This window comes from Oryctolagus cuniculus, chromosome 15 (genome assembly GCF_964237555.1).
Source record: "Oryctolagus cuniculus chromosome 15, mOryCun1.1, whole genome shotgun sequence".
NCBI lineage: Eukaryota > Metazoa > Chordata > Mammalia > Lagomorpha > Leporidae > Oryctolagus > Oryctolagus cuniculus.
The window spans coordinates 85,198,143-85,223,682 of NC_091446.1; the positions used below are offsets into that span (position 1 = coordinate 85,198,143).

The 25,540-nt window shown below is 58.6% G+C and overlaps 1 protein-coding gene across 2 annotated transcripts in view; it reads left to right on the top strand.

Annotated features, from left to right (window-relative positions):
- The window catches only part of RASGEF1A (RasGEF domain family member 1A), a 57,535-nt gene that overhangs the window by 9,443 nt on the left and 22,552 nt on the right, over positions 1–25,540 (top strand). The window lies entirely within an intron of this gene.

Here is a 25,540-nt window from a genome sequence, read left to right on the forward strand (position 1 = left end):
CTGCCTCCTGATAAATAAAAACATGGAAGCCCATGCATAATTTTTTTCTCATAATAGACAGTTCTGTGAACTTTTCAGAGGCCGTCCTCTCTCTATTAGATTGACGTAAGGGTGCATCTGTCACTGAGACAGCTTTTGTCAAACTGCCCTCCACAGCTACACTTTAAAAAAAATAGGAAAAAGGAACAGGGACACACACACACACACTCAGGAAAATATCTTCTATCTGCTGGTTCACTCTCCAAATGCCTGCGACAGCCAGGGCTGGGTCAGGCTGAAGCCGGGAGCCAGGAGCTGCATCGGGGTCTCTACCAGGGTGGCAGGAACCCAAGGACTTGGGCCCTCATCTGCCGTCACCGCAGGTGCCTTGGTAAGAATCTGGGTGGGAAGCGTGGAGTAGCTGGGGCCTGAACCAGGCACTGTGGTTCGGGATGCCAGCCCCTCTCTGTCTGTCTGTGATGTGTGAGAGTGCCTGCTTCCCCAGTTCCTGGGCCTGGCGGGGCTGAGACGTGAGAGTGTTATCCTCCAGGGGTCTCACCTGGCATCAGATTGGACATCTTGTGTTTTCAGATTTAAATGTGTTATTAAATTGGGTCTTTTTAAAAAAATATGTTTATGTATCTGAAAGGCAGAGTTACAGAGAGGCAGAGAGAGACAAAGGGAGGTCTTCCATCTGCTGGTTCACTCCCCAAATGGCCACAACGACTGGGGCTAGACCAGGACAAAGGCAGGAGCCAGGAGCTTCTTCCGGGTCTCCCACATGTGTGCAGATGCCCAGGCACTTGGGCCATCTTCCACTGCTTTCCCAGGCCATAGCAGAGAGCTGGATCAGAAGTGGAGCAGCAGGGACTCGAACCAGCGCCCATCTGGGATGCTGCAGGTGGCGGCTTCACCCGCTACATCACAGCACCAGCCCTGTGTGTTGTTTTTTTCATCCACTCCCTCAGTGATGGACACGTGTGTTTGGTTCTTGTCTGATGTGTTTTCACGTGTGTAAGCTCCCACACCTGTATTTTGTGGTGTGTGTGTGGGCGGCGGGTGCAAGTCCTGTGTCCAGTGTATGTGGGTGTGCTGAGGGGTGGTGGCGGGGGTCTCTCTGGGCGCTGGCTCAGGGGCTGCATGGTGTGAAGCCCGTCCAGGGTCGTGGAGCTGCATCCTGCATGTCCGGCCTGCCTCTCTATCTGTGCTGTGAGCCACTGGCTAAGGAGGGGGCAAGAGACTGAAGTCCCGGCTGATGGCTCAGCATGGGCACTGTCATGGCTAAGGACACCGGGAACAGTGTCTGTAGATGGGTGGAACAGACAATGCAGAGCGGGAAGGTAGAGCTGTCAGGGAGCCCGGGGTGCCCACAGGAGCCAGGTGTCCACTGTGAAAGGCTGCTGAGCACCGGCCCTCGACTCAGCATCTGCCCTGCCGTCTAGGGTGGCCCCTGGGGAGCCGAGCCCTGCCCTGCTGTGCCTTGAGGAGTCTGTGGTGGGTGATGCTGGGGTGCGGCCCAGGCCGGAGCGGGGGTCTCTGACGTCCTGGGTCAGAAGACCCCACGGGGGCGGAATCTCCTACACCTAGGAGCTGTCCTGCCTCGCTCTTGGTTGGGTGGGGAGTGGCCTTGGCCAGGACACCTGCTCACAGGGCAGAGGGCGTTTCTAGGGGTCTTTGCCAGGTGAGGGCTTCTCCTTGCAGGCCGGGGCTCTCCCCCTATAGTGTGACCCTCGTCCGGAGGCCCCACACTCAGCCTGGCCCTGTTCCCGCTGACCCTGGGCCGCCCTGGCCATGGCTGTGGGGGCAGGGCTTTTGCTTCCGTTAGATCAGCAGATCCCGAGAGCGGCGACATCAGTGTCACCTTGGACCTGCTAGCGCCCCTGGCTGGGCCCTTTCTGAGCCCAGCCTGCCGTCCCAAGCCCTGCTGAGTGCCAGAGCCAGGGTGGCAAATTGAGTGGGGGCCTCTGGTGACAGTGGCTCAGGGGCTGGGGGGGGACCAACAGGGCTGTTCTGAGGGTCTCCCCACAGAGCAGAGCACTGAGGCCTTTGTCACGTTTGCGTTTGGTCATGTCTTGCGCCAGTGGCCTTCGGCCGAGGCTCAGTGCTAACACAGAATCCTGGTCCAACAGCTCTCCCTAGCCAGTGCTCACTGCTCTCTCGCTGTGGCCACCAGGGCTGGCCCAGGGCCAGGGCTGGGCGTGGGGGATGCCAGGGTTCCTGTGTCCACCTATAGGGCCACCCTGCCTGTTGCCCTGACACTGTCGGCTCTCACAGCATCAGGCAGTGCTGTGGCCCAGTTTCCTCGGGGTAGGGGCACGAATGAACTGGAAGGGTTTTGGGACCCCTGGGACGGACTGTCTCCTTGGCATCCCTCTCCCTGCTTTGTGCCTGGCTCAGATTGTCTTTAAAGGGATCCTTTGAGCACTGGTGGGTGGCTTTGGGTAGGGGCGGGGCTGAGAGCAGAAGCTGGGGGAGTGCAAGCGGGCTTTGCACTTCGTGGGGGTGTGTGGACGCCCACTGCTCTCACGTGAGACCGTTCCACCTCACACAGCCCAGAGAGGCTGAGAAACGCCCCCGAAGTGGCACAGCCATGACAGTCAGGGTCTCACACAGGGGCTCAGCAGCTCTGGGCCTTTGCCCACCTGCTGACCAATGGCAGGTGCTGGCCTCTGCTCCCTGCCGCTAGCGGCCCCAGCCGCTGCTCTGTGCCTCGGCCCCATATCTGGCCCTGCCCCCAGTCCCGCTCCCCAGAAGGGCAGGTGCCCCTCTACCAGGAGCTTGGCACCGTCCGCCTTGGCTGTTCTGTGTCCCGGCCACTCCAGGCCCTGGGTCTGGACCTGAAGCCCAGCCAAGCCCCCTGACCCTGGCTAGGCTCCGCCCCTGTCTGCGTTGCCTGCCCTGTGGGCTCCCTCACCCTGCACCCCGCCTGGTCGCCACACCCCGGTCTGCATCCCTCCTGACCCCAGCCCCCACTTCCTGTCAGAGAGTGGAAGCTCCAGAGCGGCAGGAAGCCCAAGCCCAGACCAGCTGTGACCTTGGGGGACTTTTCCAGGAGCCAAAGGAGGAGGGGACGCAGGCAGGGCCCCGCCTTCCCCTGCAGCCGGCGTGTGGCCTGGGGGACCCTATAGGCAAGCGGTGTGGGGGGGGGGGGAGGGAGGGAGAGACAGGACCGGCCCAGATCTGCTCCGTGGCATGCCTGGGCAGCAGGTCTCTGCAAAGGACTGTGTGGGCAGCAGGCCAGGGGCTGGGGGGAGGGGGTTGGGGGAGGGGAGGAAGTTGCCATGGCGACGCCGCTACAGGTGTCGCAAGGTCGCACCTGTGTTAGCTGCGCTGCTCCTCGCAGATGAGGAACCCAGGGTCACGGGGTTCGCCAGGAGGGTCAGGCCTTGATGTTTGCTGCGGAGTGAGGAGGGGGCTGCAGGGGACCCCCAGGGGAGGGGGGCGGAGCTTGGAGGCATGGGGCTCTTGGCACTCCATTTGGAGGCCCCGTGGGGAGGGTGCTGAGGGCACAAAGATTGTCCTGGGTCGTCTTCTGAGGTCTGGACCCGTCGGGCCAGGGATGGCTCCACGTGTGTCTTCAGCTACCCTCTCCTTCCCTGCCCCCGTGGCACGGCAGGCGCTGCCCCCCGCCCCACTCTGGGCCAGGAACGTCACCCAGAGCCGAGACCCACAGCCTGGCTGGGCCCGGGACGAGCAGCATGGCACCCCCAGCTCAGTTTCCCCATCTGCAGGGTGGCAGGGCTGCCCCACCTCTCCCTGGGGGACATGAGCGCTGCCTTCAGTGCGGGCAGGTGCTGATTTCCCAGGGTGCTCCTTGTGTGAGGCCAGGCTGTGAGTTCTGAGTGCCTGGTGCCCGGGGTCAGAGACGCCGCTGAGTGTCCTACCCCAGGACTGCTGGGCGGTGGCCCCAGGGTCTCCCCTGCCGCCTGCACCCCCGGACCCCGACTGCTCAGCACGGCACACGCCCAGGCCTCCTCTGGCAGCTGTGGTGAGCCCCTCTGCCTCTGTCATGCATGGAGAAGCTTCCTCTCCAGCCGAGAAAGCAGGAGCAAGGTGCAGCCGGTGCTGGAGCCCAGCTGTGCCCACGGCTGCCCGCTCCGGTCTCCGACTCCGGCCATCTCTTTGAACCTGAGCTCCAAGGGGCGGCTTCCGCTGGGAACGGAGTGACAGAGGTGCTGGGGGTAGGCGACAGGGAAGAGGGGAGGGCCCCCCATCTGTATGCAGGCAGCAGCTTTCGGCGTTGCTTGGCAACCGTAGGAGGCAGGAAGGCCAGCCCACTCCGTGCTCCCACGCTGGCCTCCGCCTCTGGGCGCGCAGTATCAGCCGCATAGCAGCCCCACGCCTTCCTTCCAGGGGAGCCCAGGGTGACCCCCTGGCCTGGTGCTCCCCAAGCTGAGGCTGGGCCTCCCCCCACCCCCAGCAGCAGGCTCTGAAGGCTGGCCTTCGGTTGCTATTTCGGCTCAGACCAGGCAGAGCAGTTCACATCTCTGGCCTCAGGTTGTATGTCTGTAAAATGGGCCAGCAGCACTGTTCACAGGTTACAGCAAGGAGCAAAGAACACTGCTGTGATGGGTCTGTCCCAAGGGCACCCTCAGGCCCACAGGGGCGGGACTGGGAGCAGAGGCAGCTCCGTGAGCCAAGTCCCTGGTGCAGTAGCTTACAGGCTTAGAGGAAATAGGGTGGGTGTCCTGGGACTTTACTCTGGAGCGTCCCTGGAGGACCCAGCGCTGCGTGCCTGGCCAGGCTGGGTGTAGTGGCCTTGGGCAGGGCAGGAAGGAGGCGTGGCTGAGCCAGCAGAGAAGTGGGTGTGAGGGACAGGAAATGCCCACTCCTTGGAGGGCTTCCCGTGTCCCAGCACGCTTCCTTCCGGGCGCTTGCACGGGGGGCCTGGGCTGGGCAAGCACAGTGACCAGGCAGTGGCCCCGGGGGCTTCCCAGGAGGGGCTGAAAACCCTGGCTCTTCCCGGTTTCCTCTCCAGATGCCCGGGAACAGGGCAGCCGCTGCCCGGGGGGAGGAAAGTCCCCAACTTCCCCGCCAGGCTGGGCCGGAGGGGCCAGAGCTCGGAGCTCGTCCCCCGTCTGTCGGCTGGTGCTGCTGACTGCACGGGGGTCCCACGTGGCCTCAGTGGGCATGGCGCAGAGCAGGCATGGCAGGGCTGGGGAGAGCTGTGGCTCGTAGCCCTGGTAGTGCCAACAGATGACTGAATGCCACAGACGGGGCCCTGAGGCAGCCTCTGTGGTCCCTCGACTGCTGGGCTTCCCGCCTTTTCCACCTAACTTCTTGCTTGGATGCCTGGAGCCCAGGAAGCATGGCCAGGATGTGTGTCTTCCTGGCTTGTAAATATTTTTTTTTAAGATTTATTTATTTATTTGAAAGTCATGGCCAGTGCCGTGGCTCACTAGGCTAATCCTCCGCCTTGTGGCGCCGGCACACCGGGTTCTGGTCCCTGTCGGGGTGCTGGATTCTGTCCCAGTTGCCCCTCTTCCAGGCCAGCTCTCTGCTGTGGTCCGGGAGTGCAGTGGAGGATGGCCCAAGTGCTTGGGCCCTGCACCCCATGGGAGACCAGGAGAAGCACCTGGCTCCTGGCTCCTGCCTTCGGATCAGCACGGTGCGCCGGCCGCAGCGGCCATTGGAGGGTGAACCAACGGCAAAGGAAGACCTTTCTCTCTGTCTCTCTCTCTCACTGTCCATTCTGCCTGTCAAAAAAATTTTAAAAAAAAGTCAGTTACACAGAGAGAGGAGAGGCAGAGATCTTCCATCCGCTGGTTTACTCCCCAATTGGCCGCAACAGCCAGAACTCCTCCCGGTCTCCCACGCAGGTGCAGGGGCCCAAGGACTTGGGCCATCTTCTGCTGCTTTCCCAGGCCATAGCAGAGAGCTGGATCAGAAGTGGAGCAGCCAGGTCTTGAACCAGCGCCCATATGGATGCTGGCGTTGCAGGCTGAGGCTTTACCCACTGCCCACAGCACTGGCCCCGAGCCTAGTGCTTTTCCTGAGGGTCGACAAGATGGCCGCAGCCCTCCAGGGAGCTGGAGGACCTGCATCCACCCATGCCTTGTCTCATAGGACGCTCAGGATGAAGTGGACGCAGTGTGGCGTGTCACGGGGGCCTCACAGAGGGACCTTGGGTGGTCACAGCCCGGCCAGACCTGGTGTGGTCCTGCCTGCAGCCCAGCCTGGCTCCTGGGCCCCCAGGCTGGGTGTGCATGGCCCCCCACCCATATGGACACAGAGGAGACGTGGAGGTGGCAGCCGTGCCTGGGCTCCCTGCTAGGTCGAGGGGTCCCCAGGGAAGGGGAGCAGGTGCTCCCGGTGGAGAGCTTGGGGAGGAGCTTGGCTTGCGGGCTGTGGGCTCAGAGGGTCGTTGGGCTGTCAGGATGCAGAGGGAGTGGCTCTGTTGGGGGTGGGGTAGGGCCAGGAAGCCACTTTTGGGGTGCTTGCTGGGGCCTGCGAGCCCGCTGCAGAGGTGTCCAGCCAGCACGTGGCTCAGGCCAATGCACAGCACGGGCTCCTCCGTGGCTGCCCAAACCCCTGAGTTTGGGGCAGGTGAGAGGAGAGTAGACCTTGTGGCGTGCCTGCACCCCGGGAAGACCCCCGCCACCCCGCCCAGGGGCGGCAGGTGCACAGGGATTGCAGACTGAGCGGACTCGCATGCCTTTCCCCAGTGAGGCTCCAGGCAGCCTTCCTGTAGGGCCTGTACCTCCCCAGCCCTTCCCTCTGGGCCTGTGGTCCATCAGAGAGGTGACCGCTGCCTCCTGGGCCTGTGACGTGGGATGGCCCAACTGCGTCTCCATATCTGGAAACGGCCCTGACTTCATAGGCTTGTCCTGAGACAGGCCCGGCCTCCCTCCTCTCCCCAGCTGTGATGGGTTCAGCAGCAGGTCAGCTGGTCCCTAGGCAGTGCCAGCCGCATAGGCCTGGTAGCTCCACTTTGCCTGCAGGTGCACAGCAGGGGTGGGGGTGGCCCTGGGCTGGGAGCCACTCCTGTGTCTCGGGCACAGACAGCTGTGATGTGGGCTCAGAGGGTCGCTGGGCCATCAGGATGCTGAGGGAGTGGCTTTGCAGGGCTCTGGGTTGCTGTTACCTAGAGGTGGGGGAGGGGCAAGCCAGGGACAGCCCTCGGAACCCCGAGTGGAGCGGGGCATTGCCCCCGGGGACCCCAGCTGGCCCCTAGCCTCAGACGTCTCCAGCTGCAGCTGTGACACCTGGCTGCACCTGGACGTGGTACTGAGGCTTCCCCAGGAGGGCGTAGAGTCCCTTTGCCGCCCCTAGACAGGGGGCCACCAACAGTGCTCAGGTGCCCTCCTGGGTGCAGACGCCCCTCCCCTCTGCTCAGCAGCCTGAGGGGCCTCGTCCCCAGGACAGCGCTTGTCTTCAGGCCTGGACTGGGAGCCTTGGCTGCTGTGTCGAGGCCCCACAGGAACCCTTCCAGGCTCCCCGGCCTGCGGCTGTCCCTCCGCATCCCAGGACTTGGGGACCAGAAAGTCAGTTTGCTGCAGAAATCTGCAGCTGTCAGGGAATCCTGGTGACGGAGGAAGCCCCCCTGCCCCATCCCAGCCTGTCTTCCTGGGTCTGGGTCCTTGGTGCACCTGCCGTCTCCCTCCCACACAGTGCCCTCGGGCCAGACAGCAGACAGGGATGTGGGCGCCTCCCACAGGCACAGCTCCTTGCCCCAAGTGTATCCGGTGCCTCTCAGAGTCTCCGCCACATGGGGTGCCAGACAGTGCTGGGAGCTGTGGGTGCAGGGACAGCAACCTTGCCGGTGTCACAACCAGGAGGGTGTCCCCCAGGCACCAGGGTCCACGGTAGGTGGCTGCTTACCCTTTAATTTTTTTTAAGATTTTATTTATGAATTTGAGAATTAGAGTTACAGACAGTGAGAGGGAGAGACAGAGAGAGTCTTCCATCTGCTGGTTCACTCCCCAATTAGCTGCAACAGTTGGAGCTGTGCAGATCCAAAGCCAGGAGCCAGGAGCTTCTTCCTGGTCTCCCATGCAGGTGCAGGGGCCCAAGGACTTGGGCCATCCTCCACTGCTTTCCCAGGCCATAGCAGAAAGCTGGATCGGAAGTGGAGCAGCTGGGACTCAAACCAGCACCCATATGGGATGCTGGCACTGCAGGCAGAGGATCAACCTACTGCACCACGGCACTAGCCCTGTACCCTGTAATTTTTAAACATGCTGTTTGAGGGGCAGACACACACACGCACACACACATGCATGTACACACACAGAGATGGTGCTCCTGTCTGCTGGTTTACCCCCCACATGCCCGTACCAGCCCCAGTCTGGGCCAGGCCATAGCCAGGATCTCTGTCCAGGTCTCCCATGAGGGTGGAGGGGATCCTAAGTACTAGAGCCAGCACCTGCTGCCTCTTTTTTTTTTTTTTTTTTTTTTTTTTTGACAGGCAGAGTGGACAATGAGAGAGAGAGAGACAGAGAGAAAGGTCTTCCTTTGCCGTTGGTTCACCCTCCAATGGCCGCCGCGGCCGGCGCACTGCGCTGATCCGAAGGCAGGGGCCAGGTGCTTTTCCTGGTCTCCCATGGGGTGCAGGGCCCAAGCACCTGGGCCATCCTCCACTGCACTCCCAGGCCACAGCAGAGAGCTGGCCTGGAAGAGGGGCAACCGGGACAGAATCCGGCGCCCCAACCGGGACTAGAACCTGGTGTGCCGGCGCCGCAAGGCGGAGGATTAGTCTAGTGAGCCGCGGCGCCGGCACCTGCTACCTCTTAGGGTGCCTATTAGTCAGGAGCGGAACTGGGACCTGAACCCAGGCCCTGTGATGAAGTGGGACTCAGGTGTCTTAACCACAAGGCCAAACCCCTGCTCTCTGGACCCTTTGGGTGGGGTCTGCCTGTGGCCCCGGGGCAGGCGGGGATGTGAGCCCAACAGGGCAGACCTCCACGCAGCCCTCAGTGCGTGCCCGTCTCTCCCGCTCTGGCTGGGTCCACCTGGCCACGCCCCCTCCTGCGTGGTCCAGCAAGTGTGAGGTACTCTTGTGCCTGGCCCCAGCCTCAGCCACGGCTGAGGCCCCTCTGTGCCTCCTGTTCCGGGTACCAGGGAGGGGGTGGCAGGTGCCTGAGCCCAGGTTGCCCCTGGGACCATGGCTGTGACATCATCTTTGCGTGCTCTCAAGACCCACATCTGGTCTGCGTCCTCTGAAGTCCAGGCTTGGCCACTTCCTGTCCCTGCTGCCACCTCCATGGCACAGACCCCCCTGCCCGGCCCCCACCACCGCTGGGGGCCATTCCCGGCTCAGCCCCTGGGTGGGCAGTGGAGAGCATGAGTGGGGGGTGAGAGGGGAGGGGCCACCTCAGCCACAGGGGCCAGGGGCTGAAGAGGAGCCCTCCCAGCCTACAGCCACCTGGTCACGCCCCCTCCGGCCTGGTCCAGCAGTGTGAGTTGCTCTTTGTAGATGTCATCAGCTTACAGTGCGTCAGGCCGGGCCCCAACCCAGTGGCTCGCGTCCTTGAAGGAGGGTGCGGAGACACAGAGAGACGAAGGTCCTGCGGGACGGGGCTGACACCGAAGGGAGGTGGTTCTGCCAGCAAGCACTGCCCAGGATGGCCAGGAGCTTGGAGGTGGCAGGGGAACCCGGGGCAGGGGGGAGCGGTCACCGCCCTGCCGGCGCTTGGTTGCAAACCATGAGATGAGGGGTTTCTGTGGTTTTACGCCTCCTTTGCACAGCAATCCCAGCAACTCCTATCTCACCTGGCTCACCTCTGACCACTCCCGCGCCCAACCCGGGCCTCTTCACTCTGCACTGGGTGTCACAGCTGGTGGCATAGCCACTAGACCAGAGGCCCACCGCCCCCTGCTGCCCTAACAGGCCGGGTGTGCACCTGTGCTGGGCCTTTGCCTGCGGTCCCACCTGGATCGCTTCGAGAACGTCTCTGCTGAGAAGTTACGGATAGGCGGCACCTGCCTGGCCTCTCCTGGTCCTGATTGCCTGCTGCTCTGGTTCCCTGCCCGGCACTCGCGTTGCCGGCTGCTGCGCCTTACTTGTTGGGTGCCTGTGGTGGCCCTTGGCTGTGTAAGCCTCATTTGGGCCAGGACTTTTCCACTGGGGTGTGTGACCATGTCGCCACCGATAGAACAGTGCCAGTGGGTAATCACCAAGAGCTGAATGAGTAGGAAAAGCGACCCAGGGGCCAGCACTGGGCCTAGTGGGTTAAGCTGCACCCTACAGGGCCGGCATCCCATATGGCCACTGGTTCGAGTCCTGGCTGATCCAGCTCCCTGCTATGGCCTGGAAAAAGCAACAGAAGATGGCCCAAGTGGGATTTGGGCCCCTGCCACCCACATGGGAGACTCGGATGAAGCTCCTGGCTCCTGGCTCCGGCTTGGCCCAGCCCTGGCTGTTGCAGCCATCTGGAGAGTGAACTGGCAGAGGGAAGACCTCTCTCTGTCTTTCCCTCTCTCTCTGTCACTCTTTCAAAAATATATAAATAAATCGGCCAGCGCTGCGGCTCTATAGGCTAATCCTCCGCCTTGTGGCGCTGGCACACAAGTTCTAGTCCCGGTCGGGGCGCTGGATTCTGTCCCGGTTGCCCCTCTTCCAGGCCAGCCCTCTGCTGTGGCCAGGGAGTGCAGTGGAGGATGGCCCAGGTGCTTGGGCCCTGCACCCCATGGGAGACCAGGAGAAGCACCTGGCTCCTGCCTTCGGATCAGCGTGGTGTGCCAGCCACAGCGCGCTGGCCGCGGCGGCCATTGGAGGGTGAACCAACAGCAAAAGGAAGACCTTTCTCTCTGTCTCTCTCTCACTATCCACTCTGCCTGTCAAAAAATATATATATATATAAAAGTAAATCTTAAATAAAAAAAGCCACAAAGCCAGCCAAATAAAGGGAAATCCCTAAGCAGACAATTCAAGAAAAAAAATTTTAAATGTAATTCATAACTAAAGAAATGCAAATGAAGCCTGCAGTGCGATTATTCCCATCATTCTATTGTGGTTCACGTGAGGGGCACGCTGGCAGTGTCTGTTTCAAAGTGAATAATTCTGTGTTTTTTTTTTTTTTTTTTTTTTTTTTTAAGATTTATTTATTGGGGCCGACGCTGTGGCACAGTAGGTTAATCCTCTGCCTGAGGCACCGGCATCCCATATGGGCGCTGGTTCTAGTCCTGGCTGCTCCTCTTCCAATCCAGCTCTCTGCTGTGGCCTAGGAAAGCAGTAGAGGATGGCCCAAGTCCTTGGGCCCCTGCACCCGCGTGGGAGACTGGAAAGAAGCCCCTGGTTCCTGGCTTCGGATCGGCACAGCTCCAGCCATTGCGGCCATTTGCAGAGTGAACCAGTGGATGGAAGACCTTTCTCTCTGTCTCTCCTTGTCACTGTAACTCTACCTCTCAAATAAATAAAATGAATCTTTAAAAAAAAAGACTTGAAAGAGTTACACAGAGAGAAGGAGAGGCAGAGAGAAAGAGATAGAGAGGTCTTCCATTCACTGGTTCACTCTCCAATTGCCCGCAGTGGCCAGAGCTGCGCTGAATCGAAGCCAGGAGCCAGGAGCTTCTTCCAGGTCTCCCATGCAGGTGCAGGGGCCCAAGGACTTGGGCCATCTTCTGCTGCTTTCCCAGGCCATAGCAGAGAGCTGGATCAGAAGTGGAGCAGCCAGGCCTCGAACTGGCGCCCATATGGGATGCTGGCGCTGCAGGCAGTGGCTTTACCTGCTATGCCACAGCGCCAGTCCCCCTCTTTTTTTTTTTTCGGTCCATCCACAAGGCTAAGCAACCATGGCCGTGGCGCTCTGGGCTGTCTCTGTGTTAGTCGGCTGTTGGTTTTGCTGCATGGAACAACAGTGCAGGAAGGGAAGGTTTAGCGCAGCATACAGTGTCGGAGGCCCACCGTGCAAGACGGGGCCGCATTGGTTTAAGCGTGTGGTGAGCTGGAGGATGGCGGAGCGGGGTGGTCGCTGGCTGAGACAGACAGGAAGCACACCGGGCGTGCCGCCACCAACTCTCTCTCCAGAACTTCCTTCCAGGGGCAAACCCAGCGGCCCAAAGATCTCCCACTTGGTCCACCTCCCAGATCAAGTCTCCGCCCTCTAACCCATCGGCCCTTCACACAGGACATCTGAGTTTGGGAAGCCAAACATAACAGCTCCTGTGCTCCCTAAAGGAGACCCCTGGCCCAGCCCCTTCCCCCTCATTTCCCCTTCTCCCATCGCCAGATTCTGCTTGATGACCCATGGCTTTGTGGATTCCGGGTATTTCCAATCAACGGAATCACCCCCGTCACTCGGCCCAGTGCTCCCAGGTCCATCCATGGCACAGCAGGGGTCAGGATGACATTCCTTCTTCGTCCCACGAATGCCCCAGGTTTTTTTTTTTTTTGACAGGCAGAGTGGACAGTGAGAGAGAGAGAGAGAGACAGAGAGAAAGGTCTTCCTTTTGCCGTTGGTTCACCCTCCAATGGCCGCCGCGGCCGGTGTGCTGCGGCCGGCGCACCGCGCTGATCCGATGGCAGGAGCCAGGTGCTTCTCCCCAGGTTTTGTTTATACATGCACCAGTTGATGGGTGTTCAGATCGCTTGCACTTTGTAACGTGCATAGCGAACGCTGGTGCACAAGTTTTGGGGGTGGACGTTTGCTTTTAAATGACTTGGGTGTCCGTGTGGCTGTGGGATGGCTGGGGTTGTGGGGGTAACTCTGACAGGTTGAGGAGCTACCAGACTTTTCAGAAGGGTTTGCACAATTTTATGTTCTCACAAGACAGGCATGAGTTTCGGTTCTCGCCTTTTTCCGTTACAGCCATCCCAGGCAGTGGGAGGAAGGAACTCTCTGTGGCTTTGTTCTGCATTTCCCTAATGCTGTGGCTTGGCCGTGTTGGTCCCCCAAGGCGCCTGCGCTGCAAGCTGGGTCCCCACTGTGGTGGGAAAGAGAGGACCTAGTGCTGGGCAGTTAAGTCAAGGGGGCATTGTCCTTTGTGCCAGTCCTGTGGAGTGAGAGAAGTTCCCGGGACGGCGAGTAGTCAGCTAAAAAGCAGTCCTGGGGCAAGTACTGTGCACGGAGGGTAAAGCCACCACCTGCAGTGCCAGCATCCCATGTGGGCGCGGGTTCGAGTCCCGGCTGCTCCACTTCTGATTCAGCTCTCTGCTAATGACCTGGGAAAGCAGTGGAAGATGGCCCAAGTGCTTGGGCCTCTGCACTTGCATGGAAGACCTGGAGGAAGCTCCTGGCTCCTGCTTCAGCTTGGCCCAACCCTGGCTGTTGCAACTATTTGGGGAGTGAACCAGCAAATGGAAGATCTCTCTCTCTCTTTCTCTGTTGCTCTGCCTTTTTTTTTTTTTTTTTTTTTTTGACAGGCAGAGTGGACAGTGAGAGACGGAGAGAAAGGTCTTCCTTTGCCGTTGGTTCACCCTCCAATGGCTGCCGCGGCCGGTGCGCTGCGGCCGGCACACCGCGCTGATCCAATGGCAGGAGTCAGGTGCTTATCCTGGTCTCCCATGGGGTGATGGGCCATCCTCCACTGCACTCCCTGGTCACAGCAGAGAGCTGGCCTGGAAGAGGGGCAACCGGGACTAGAACCCGGTGTGCCGGCGCTGCAAGGCGGAGGATTAGCCTAGTGAGCCGTGGCGCCGGCCTGCTCTGCCTTTTGAATAAATAAGTAAATAAATATTTTTTTAATATTACTATTTTATTTAATTGTATTTTATTTATTTATTTATTTGAAAGTCAGAGTTACACAGAGAGAGGAGAAGCAGAGGGAGAGAGAGAGAGAGGGAGAGAGAGAGGTCTTCCCTCTGCTGGTTCACTCCCCAAATGGCTGCAATGGCCGGAGCTGCGCTGATTCAAAGCCAGGAGCCAGAAGCTTCTTCCGGGTCTCCTACGGGGGCACAGGAGCCCAAGGACTTGAGCCATCCTCTGCTCCTTTCCCAGCAGAGAGCTGGATTGGAAGTGGAGCAGTCAGGTCTTGAACCGGTGCCCATATGGGATGCTGGTGCTTCAGTCCAGGGCGTTAACCCACTGTGCTACAGTGCTGGCCCCCGTAAAAAAATATTTAAAAAAAATGCAAGCCTGGCCCTGAGCCGTCCTGCCTTCTGTCGCCCACTCGTGGTCCCACCATGCTGTCGCTCTGCACGTGGTGATGGGGCCAGGAGGGCCTCCCCGGGGCTCAGCAGATGCTGCTGCATGCTCTTGAATCTCCCCAGCTGTGAGCTAAGAAACACCTTTTCTTTATCAAGTTTCTGGCCTCAGGTGTTTCGTAACAGCCATGGAAAACAGATTCATCCACCTAGTAACTGAGACCGCGGAGAAGTTTTTCATGTCCTTATTGGCCATTTTAGAGCTTCTATAAAGACATGTCTATTCCAATCCATTGCCCATTTTAAATTGGATTGTCTTTTTTTTTCAAGATTTATTTGTTTTATTTGAAAGAGTTACAGAGAGAGGCAGAGACAGAGAGAGGTCTGCCATCCGCTGGTTCACTCCCCAGATGGCTGCAACAGCTGGAGCTGTGCTCATCCGAAGCCAGGAGCCAGGAGCTTCTTCCAGGTCTCCCATGCAGGTGCAGGGGCCCAAGGACTTGGGCCATCTTCTGCTGCTTTCCCAGGCCACAGCAGAGAGCTGGATCGGAAGTGAAGCAGCCGGGACTAGAACCGGCACCCAAATAGGATGCCGGCACTGCAGGCCGGGGCTTTAACCCACTGCGCCACAGTGCCACCCCCCCCCCCCTTTTTTTTTAAAGATTTTATTTATTTATTTGAGCGGTAGAGTTACAGACAGAGAGAGGGAGAGACAGAGAGAAAGGTCTTCTTTCCATTGGTTCACTCCCTAAATGGCTACAATGGCTGGAGCTGTGCCGATCTGAAGCCAGGAACCAGGAGCTTATTCCAGGTCTCCCTTGTGGGTGCAGGGCCCAGAGACTTGGGCCATCTTTCACTGCTTTCCCAAGCTACAGCTCAGTTATGTAGTTTCTTTCTTTCTTTTTATTTTTTGACAGGCAGAGTGGACAGTGAGAGAGACACAGAGAAAGGTCTTCCTTTTTGCCGTTGGTTCACCCTCCGCTGGCCACCATGGCCGGCGCGCTGCGGCCGGTGCATTGCGCTGATCCAAAGGCAGGAGCCAGGTGCTTCTTCTGGTCTCCCATGGGGTGCAGGGCCCAAGCACTTGGGCCATCCTGCACTGCACTCCTGGGCCACAGCAGAGAGCTGGCCTGGAAGAGGGGCAACCAGGACAGAATCCGGCGCCCCAACCAGGACTAGAACCCGGTGTGTCAGCGTTGCAAGGCAGAGGATTAGCCTATTTAGCCACGGCGCCGGCTAGTTATGTAGTTTCAACCTGAAAATTTCAACTTGGTCCTTTTTTTTATAATTTGTATTCCTTTTTTGTTTTTAAAAAAAGATTTATTTATTTATTTGAGAGGCAGAGTTACAGAGGGAGGGAGGGAGGGAGGGAGGGAGAGAGAGAGAGAGAGAGAATCTTCTATCCACTGATTCACTCCCCAGATGGCCACAACAGCCAGAGTTGTGCCAATCCAAAGCCAGGAGCCAGGAGTTCCATCCGGGTCTCCCACATGGGTGGCAGTGACACAAGCACTTGGGCCGTCTTCCACTGCTTTCCCAGGTACATTAGCAGGGAGCTGAATCAGAAGTGGAACAGCCAGGACTTGAACCAGTGCCCATACGGAGGCCGGCTGCCACGACCGCACCACAATGCCAGCCTCACAGCTTTCCAACTGATGTGAAATGCACCTGTTTCTTCAAAAACCCACACATTCAGAAAACTGATGCAGAACAAAGTGAAAGCCGAATAGCACCGTATGTATTCAATAAATGCAATTCGTTTTTAAATCTTCCCCTGAGAGGTAACCAGGTAAGTTTCCCTGGTGAGTTCTGCTACACAGCTAAAGAGGGATAATAGCTCCAGCATAGGTTCTTTCGGGGAACAGAGAAGTATCAGACGCTGCCCGGCTCATTTTGAGGGACCAGTGTAACCCTGACACCAACACTTAAAGGAGTACCACAAAAAGATCATGACTGGTTATTGGTGAAAAAAAAAAAAAACACCTTCATTAAGTTTATAGGAAGTGAGGTCCAGGAGAGGGTAGACGTGGAGTGTGGATCCCTCGGCTTCTCAGCTCTGTTCTGTGTGCCTGCCCCCCGCTGCTGTGTCCTGGGCGCTCTCGTGTTGTCCCCGGTGGTGGTCGGTGGTGGTCGTCGCCGGCCCCTGCTCCGGGGGCTCCCCTAGGCGTTTCTTGCAGGGCTCGTCTGCTGGGGCTGGACTTCCCCGGCCTTTGCTTTCTTCCTCTCCTGCGTCTGGAGAGGAGCTTGGCTGGCATCACCTCCGCGGTTGGCGGTTTCTTTTTCCACCAGGACTTTTGAGAGGCTGAGAGGTCTGCCTTTAATCTAAGGAGATTCCCCTAGAAGTGACTCGACACTTTTCTCTTTATTTAAGGGTGAGAGGGAAGAAGATGGGGGACAGGGAGGGAGGGAGGGGGGGGAGGAGAGTATTGGCATTCTCCCATTCACTGGTTCACCCCTCCAGTGCCCACAGTGGCCAGGGCTGGCTGGAGCTGAAGCTGGGAGATGAGAGCTTAATCAGGGTCTTCCATGTGGGTGGAACCACGTGAGCCACAGTCTGCTGCCTTGGGGCTGGGGTTAAAGCCGCCACCTGCAGCGCCGGCATCCCATATGGGCACTAGTTCATGCCCCAGCTGCTCCTCTTCTAGTCCAGCTCCCTGCTAATGGCCTGGAAAAAGCAGCAGAAGATGGCCCAAGTGTCTGGACCCCTGCCACCCATGTGGGAGACCTGGGTGAAGCTCCTGGCTTCGGTCTGGCTCAGCCCTGGCTATGTGGCCATCTGGGGAGTGAATCAGCGGGTGGGAGATATCTCTTGTCTGTCTGTGTCTCTCCCTCTCTCTCTGTCACTCTTTCAAATACATAAATCATTATTAAAAAAAAATAGCATCACCTGCTGCCTCCCAGGGTCTGCATTAGAAGGCAGCTAAAGTCAGGAGCCAGAATTGGGAAGGGAACCCAGGCTCTCCAGCGTGGGATGTGGGTGTCTTAGCCGCTGGGCTGAACCCCTCTCCCAGCCTTGCTGTTTCTAGAGTGCTCTCTGTCCTGGATTTTTTAAATTTTGATTATAATATGCTTTGGAGAGTTTTTTTTAAGATTTTATTTATTTATTTGACAGATAGAGTTACAGGCAGAGAGAGGGAGAGACAGAGAGGTCTTCCATCCACTGCTCACTCCCCAAATGGCCGAAACAGCTGGAGCTGCGCTGATCCAAAGCCAGGAGCCAGGAGCTTCCTCCAGGTCTCCCATGTGGGTGCAGGGGCCCAAGGACTTGGGCCATCTTCCACTGCTTTCCCAGGCCATTGCAGAGAGCTGGATTGGAAGTGGAGCAGCTGGGACTCGAACCAGCGCCCATCTGGGCTGCTGGCACTGCAGGCAGCGGCTTTACCCACCACTCCACAGCGCTGGCCCCAACCTCTATCTCTTTGCTGAATTTCTTATTCATATCAGGAATTATCTTCCTAATGTTGCATTATCTGTATTCTCTTAACACCCTAGGATTTTGGATTTTGTGTTGGGCAATCTGTCCGTTTCCTTTTGTGTGTGTCCTCTTGCTGGAGTTATCGTATTGATTCAGAGCCGTTGTATTACCTTCTTTCTTCATGTGTCCTGTGCCCCTCTGCTGGGTTTTGTACCTCTAGCAGCTCAGTTGCTTTCCCAGTTTTATAGGGTGGCTTTGGTCGTTAAGGGGCTTTCTGCTGGCCCTGTGTCCTCGGGCACTGGCTGGCCGAGCTGCGTTGGCTTTGCTGTAGCTTTTCCGGCTATAACTGAGGTTGGTGATGCCTGCAGGTGTGTGGGTGGCTGCAGGATTGTGGGACTGTCCCTGTGCCTTTTTACAGGTTCAGTGGTTCACCCTCAGCGTGGCGCGCCCAGCGGCAGGTGTGGGGCTTGCATTCACGTCCCAGAGCTGTGAGAGTGCGGGATCACTCAGGGGGATGCCGTGCAGGGTGCCGGGTAGTGAGGTGAGCACCTGTCAGCATCTGAGGGCTGGGGCCCACCCGTGCAGGGAGTTCTGCCCGGCTGCTTCCTGGGCAGTGGCTGGGTGGGCAGGGCTGCGTGTCTGCTTCCCAGGGCTCCAGTGAGCAGCCAAGTAGCTCACTGGGGCCACAGAACAGCGGCTAGGACCACGCAGGTGCTTCCCGGGGACCTCAGCAGGCTGGGCCACTCGGGAAAGGCTGCTCCGTGGTTCTCTGCGGGTGGACGAGGTGCCCAGCTGCGTCTAGGTCTCTGGGGACCACGTGATACTTAATGGCTCCATCATAGTTTTTGTGTTTAAGATTATTTATTTGAACGGCAGAGAGAGAGAGAGAGAGAGAGAGAGAGAATGAATTGCAGTCAACTGCTGGCTCACTCCCTAAATGCCTACAACAGCCAGGGCTGGGCCAGGCCCAAACCAGGAGCCAGGAACTCCCTCCTGGTCTCCCACGTGGGTGGCAGGGGCCCAAGTACTTGGGCCATCTTCTGCTGCCTCCCTGGCTCATTAGCAGGGAGCTGGGACGCGAACCAGGCACACAGATGCAGGATCCAGGCTTAACCGGCTGCAGCACAGCACCCACTTCTGGAGCTGTTTTTGGCAGTCAGCCCTGGGCAACAGGTGTTACGTGTGGACACCTTGCAAGTAGCTGTGCCCGGGAACTGCCGACCAGGTCCAGTAGCGGCCGTCTCTCGGGAGTGAGGTTTGTTCTGCGCCCTTGGGGGCACTGTTGTCTTATGAGTGAGTGCTCCCCGGAGTCTTGCACGACTTCGGTTAATTCTGAAGTTCTGGAAACGCGGGTTCTGGCCATTGTTGCTGCTTTTCCTGGAAGAGCGTGAACTTGCAGCCTCCGAGCCAGCAGCCACGTGTGTGGTCATGTGGTCAAGCCCCCGGGGGTCAGGAATGTTTGCTGTCGCAGAGACTGGGAGACACTTCAGTGTCCTTGCACAGGGGACTTGTCACACGTGTGACAGCCCAGCGGCCAAGCAGGACACTGCAGCTGTTACAGGATGCCCTGAGGAAAGAGCGAGTTGAAGCAGTGTGCGGCGTGAACCTTTTTCATTCAGAAAAAAGATCCCCGTGTGCACGGGGAAGTGCTTTGATGACCTCAGGCAAGTTGTGCCTGCTGTTAACAGTGGAAGGCCCGGGGCCGGCGCTGTGGTACAGCAGGTTAAAGCCCTGGCCTGCAGTGCCGGCATCCCACATGGGCGCTGGTTTGAGTCCCAGCTGCTCCACTTCCGATCCAGCTCTCTGCTATGGCCTGGGAAAGCAGTAGAAGATGGCCCAAGTCCTTGGGCCCCTGCACCCACATGGGAGACCCGGAGGAAGCTCCTGGCTTCAGATCAGCTCAGCTCTGGCCGTTGCGGTCATTTGGGGAATGAACAAGCGGATGGAAGACCTCTCTCTCTCTCTGTCTCTCTGGCTCTACCTCTTTTTGTAACTCTCTCTTCCAAATAAATAAAATAAATCTTTAATCAAACAAACAAGCAGTGGGAGGGCCTGGGGTGGGAGAGGCCGGATTTCCCTTGCTCAGCCTCTTGTTCAGTATTTTCACGATGCGTCTTCGATGAAAAAAAAATATTTATTTGAGAGGCAGAAAGACAGAGGTGACAGACAGAGCTGGCATCTGCTCGTTCCCTCCCCAGATGGGTGCAACGGCCAGGACTGGCCTGAGCTGAAGCCGGGAGCTGGAATCCCAATCCAGGCCCCCCACGTGCACGGCAGGGATCCAGCCCCTTGAGCCATCACTGCTGCCTCCCAGGGTGTGAATTAGCAGGAGGCTGGAGCTGGGCGTCGAGCCCTTGCGCTTCTCCCACGTGCGTGCAGGGGCCCAAGCACTTGGACCATCTTCTACGGCTTTCCCAGGCCAAATCAGAGAGCTGGCTTGGAAGTGGAGCAGCCAGGCCTTGAACCGGCACCTGTATGGGATGCCAGCACCACAGGCAGAGGTCTAGCCTACTGTGCCACAGTGTTGGCCCCAAGAATGCAACATTTTTGAAGATTTTCCATGAGGAGCTAAAGGATGCAAACCCCAGGGCCCTGGTACACCTTCCCTTGCCCCCCACCCCGACCTGAGTCAGACATCACTAGTCTAACACAGCACACTCGATTGCAGATCTTCACATCCACTGGCCTTCCCTGAGGGTGAACTAGAAGACTAGGCTGTGAGGTGCACGGTGTGAGTGGGCTGGTAACCCGAAGGGGGGCCTGGATGGCTTCCTGGAGGAGGTGGCAGGATGGGTCTGAAAGGCACTGGGGGCAGAGGGGTAGGGATAGGGATAATTCAGAGGGTGGGCGATAACATAGGTCTTAGGTAAGAATCAAGTGGTCATGTCCCAGGTGATCAAACCAGCCTGTGTGGAAGAAGGCGAGTGTCAGGCTGGCTTGGAGCGGGCAGCTGCGCTCCGGCATCTCCCCCAGGGGCCCCTGCCTGGCACCACGTGGAGACTTCTGGTCTACCAGCTGCAGGAGGGGCTGAGAACACCAGGACACGTTCCCGTGGGAGACAGGAGGGGCTCACGCAGAGACAACCCCTTGGAGGCCCCTGGGACCTGCTGTCCGCAGCACCCCCCCCACACCACACACACACACTCATGCACACCTACACCTGTGCACTCGCACACCTGCACACATGTACACACCTACCTCCCACACATGCACACGTGTACACACGCTCATGTATGCCTGCACACACATACACACACATGCAGATCTGCACATGTGTACATACCACACACACTCATGCACACCTACACAGATGCACACACCCCCACACACACTCCTGCATACGTGTGCACACCCCCACACTCATGCACACCTGTACACGTGCACACACACATGCACACCTACACCTGTGCACTCGCACACCTGCACACATGTACACACCTACCTCCCACACATGCACACCTGTACACGTGCACACACACACACTCCTGCACACCACACATGCACATACCCACACACACACTCCTGCATACGTGTACACACCCACACACACTCATGCACACCTGTACACGTGCACACACACACTCCTGCACAGCTGCATGTGTGTCCATACACATGTAGACCTGCACACATGTACATACCCCCCACACTCATGCACACCTGTACACGTGCACACACACTCATGCACACCTGTACATGTGCACACACACAATACCCCCCACACTCATGCACACCTGCACACGTGCACACACACTCATGCACACCTGTACAGATGCACATACCCACACAATATCCCCCACACACTCAAGCACACCTGTACACGTGCACACACACACACATACCCCCCACACTCATGCACACATGTACACGTGCACACACACTCATGCACACCTGTACACGTGCACACACACACACATGCACACCACACATGCACATACCCACACAATACCCCCCACACTCAAGCATACCTGTACACATGCACACACACACATACCCCCCACACTCATGCACACATGTACACGTGCACACACACATACCCCCACACTCATGCACACATGTACACGTGCACACACACACACACACCCCCACTCATGCACACATGTACACGTGCACACACACTCATGCACACCTGTACACGTGCACACACACACACTCATGCACACCTGTACAGATGCACATACCCACACAATACCCCCCACACTCATGCACACCTGTACAGATGCACATATCCACACAATACCCCCCACACTCATGCACACCTGTACATGTGCACACACACACACTCATGCACACCTGTACATGTGCACACACACACACTCATGCACACCTGTACCCAGGTACATACCCCCACCCTCATGTACACCTGCACGCAGGCACACACCCATGCACAACTCGTGAACACCTACACACGTGCACACACTTTCCACATATGCACATCATTTAGTAGAGCACATGTGCACACACGCACAGACAAGGTCTCACATACACCCACCCAGGCACACGTGCGCGTGTGTACATACCCATCCCCCACACATGTGCACCTACACGTGCACACACCCACATGCACACCTGCATTATGCATTATGCCCCGGGCAATGTCCGCTGTGGGGCGTGCCTCTGCCCCACAGGTGCTGTGGAAACCCGTCTGCCGCCCACTTCTCTCCTGGTCCTGCCAGGGCCCTGGCCTTGGCCCACACTCGTGCTAGCCCTGAATTACCGGTCCCGCCTGTTCGGGGGACAGAGTGACTGTGGAGAGCCCCGTGCCGGGAAGGGTTTGTGTCTGTCCTGACCCGCTTCCTGCCCACGTGTCACCTGCCCAGCCTGGCCTTGTCTGTGCCTGCCTGCCCAGATGGCCCGCAGCCTGCCTGTACCAGCCAGCTGCCCCTGATCAGCAGAGCAGACCAACAGACAGGAAGGGCAGGGCGGGGATGGCAGGGGTCAGGATCGCCAGCATGAGACCGGCTGGCTTCACTCCCGGCTGCTGACTGCGGAGGGACGGTGACAGCCCTGGGGTGCAGCCAGCAGCCGCCAGTCACTGCGTCAGTGACGGCTGGGTACACGCCCAGTTACACATGCCCGCGTGGTTGCTTCCCGGGGTGGCCGATGCAGCTGGCCCCAAGTCCGTCATCACGACAAGCTTTAACCCGTCACAGGGCAAGCTGAGGCTGCAGGGAGCTGCCTGCCTCACGCCCGCTGCCTTGCTGGGCTGTCCACGCTGGCCATGTCGCTGCCTCCATGCTGTGGGCCAGCCAAAGGGTCAGCCGCCCTCCCACGCACCCCACTCCCCTGGTGCAGAACCCTGGCGATTGGTTTGCCTAGCATGTTGTTCTTCAAAAGGAAATACTAAGGTAAACAGACTTTGATTTGCATTTTGTTTGAAGGGCAGAGAGAGAACCAGAAGGGAGAAGCAGAGACAGAGAGAGGGAGAGAGACCTGCACCTGCTGGTTCACTGCGCCATGCCCGCAACAGCTGAGGGAGGGCCAGGCCGAAACCTGCAACTGCACTCCCAAGCCAGATCTCCCGTGGGGCTGGCACATCAGCAGGAAGCTGGAATCGGCCTGGAGCTGGAAGCAAACCTAGGAATTTCTGATATGGGATGGCATCTTTTTTTTAAAAAAAATTTATCTTGGCCTGCGCCGCGGCTCACTAGGCTAATCCTCCACCTAGCGGCGCCAGCACACCGGGTCTAGTCCCTGTCGGGGCGCCAGATTCTGTCCCGGTTGCCCCTCTTCCAGGCCAGCTCTCTGCTGTGGCCCGGGAGTGCAGTGGAGGATGGCCCAAGTGCTTGGGCCCTGCACCCATGGGAGACCAGGATAAGTACCTGGCTCCTGCCATCGGCAGCACAGTGCACCGGCCGCAGTGCGCTGGCCGCGGTGGCCATTGGAGGGTGAACCAACGGCAAAGGAAGACCTTTCTCTTGGTCTCTCTCTCTCACTGTCCACTCTGCCTGTCAAAAAAAAATTATCTTATTTATTTGAAAGCCAGAGTTACAGCGAGAGAGGGGGAGGGGGAGGGGGAGGGGGAGGAGAGGAGGAGGGAGATCTTCTACCCACTGGGTCACTTCCCAAATGGTTACAGTGGCTAAGCTGGACCAGGTCAAAGCCAGGAACTTCACCTGGGTCTCCCACATGGGTGCAGGGGCCCAAGCCCTTGGGCCATCTTGCGCTGCTTTCCCCAGGCACATTAGCAGGGAGCTGGATTAGAAGTGGAGCAGCTGAGACTTGAACCGGCACCCACATGGGATGACAGCACCACAGGCGGCATCGGCCCCAGGGGTGGCATCTTAACTGCCGCCCCAAATGCCTGCCCGGCAGAAGGGGACGTTGATGGCACCGCTGGTATCAAGGCACACCAGGGGCAGGGGCAGCCGTGGCCACTCCCAGCGGGCATGCTGGGACCATGGGTGAGCACCAACCGAAGGTGCCAACTGCCCAAGGCTGGCTTTTCGCATTGGAGGCTCCAGCCACACCTGTGCCATTGCTGTCTCAGCAGGTTTCGCGGCACGCGATGGCTGGGAGGTGCACCCTGGTGTGTGGCTGTCTCTCTTCATCCTCCAAGCTGGGGGCTGCTCCGCTGCGTGCACACGCCACAGTCTGGAGCTGCTGTGAGCACTCCTGGATGTGTCTCTCGCTGTGAGCCTGCCGCCATTTCTGCCAGGCCCACGCCCAGGCTGGGGCTCCTGGGCCTGCATATGTTCTGTGTTCGTGGGCACGGTCTGCCTGTGCTCCCACGTAGCTGTGCCAGTCGCCGGCACCGTCAGCAGCAGCTGGGCGATCCGGCTGTGCCACCTCCTCGCCAGCACTTGGCATTTTCTGCCTTGGCGTTGCAGCCGTTCTGGTGGGTGAGTACGTTCCCATGGTGACTCAGGAGGTTGGATGCTTTTTCTTCTGAGTATTGCCCTTGGCTAGCCTGAACATTGCTTTCTGTGTGAAGTTATCTCTGAGTTCTTTGCCTGAGTTTTTGTTGTTGTTGTTATTGAGAGGGCGGAGGGAGAGAGAAAGAGAGAGAGAGAGAGACTCCCCTATGAGCTTGTTCACTTTCCAAAGGTTTTATTCCTTTTTTAAAAAATATTTATTTTATTTATTTGAAAGAGTTACACAGAGAGAGAAGTAGAGACAGAGAGAGAGAGAGAGAGAAAGAGAGAGAGAGGTCTTCCATCCACTGATTCACTCCCCAGAGGGCCACAATGGCCGGAGCTGTGCCAATCCGAAGCCAGGAGCCAGGAGCTTCTTCCGGGTCTCCCACGTGGGTGCAGGGGCCCAAGGACTTGGGCCATCTTCTACTGCTTTCCCAGGCCATAGCAGAGAGCTGGATCGGAAGAGGAGCAGCCAGGACTCGAAATGTCGCCCATATGGGATGCCGGCACTGCAGGCGGCAGCTTTACCCGATGGGCCACAGCGCCGCCCCCCCCCCCCTCATGTGTCTTAGGTCCCAGCAGGTGTCACTGGCCACACGCAACACCTGGCTCCTTCAGTGTGCCCCACCCACAGCTGCAAGCAGAAGGCTGCCCTGCAGGGTCAGGCCCTGACCTCCCCTCCCCCCTTCACCCGCAGGCAGGACGTGGATTAGGTGCACCCAGGAATGCTGTCACACCTGCGCAGGGACAGCAAGGGGAGGAGACCAGCGTGAAAGCTGAGGACGGGGCTGGGGGCTGCTGCCTCACTTTTGCCTGCCACTTCCCACCCACAGCCCTGGTAACGGGAGGTCGCTAATAGCGCTGGTTCTGGAGCCCGGGGCCTGGCGCCCCCTGGTGGACAAGGGGGGAAGGGCGTCCTGGGCTGCTGGACGCGGTCAGGGCCACCATGGCCCGGCTCTCCTGGGGTGGTCGCTGCCTCTTCTCTGTGCATCCCCTGCCTCTGTCCGGCCAATAGCCCCTCCCGCTGCTTCTCCGGACTCCACACATCTGAGCGCTCCAAGTCTTCATTCCCCAAAGTCTCTGAGCGGGGGTACAGGGTGCCTGCTGCCCCTCGTCGGGACTGCATGGTGCTGGGGCGCCTCGCGGGTCCCTGGGCCAGGTAGGGCCCTCGCCATGGCTCGTCTCGGCCCTCCCCCAAGAGCAGCTGCCAAGCACGGTGAAGCGTTTGGAGCCAGGGCTGCGCGTGGAAGGGGCGCCCCGTCCGGGAAG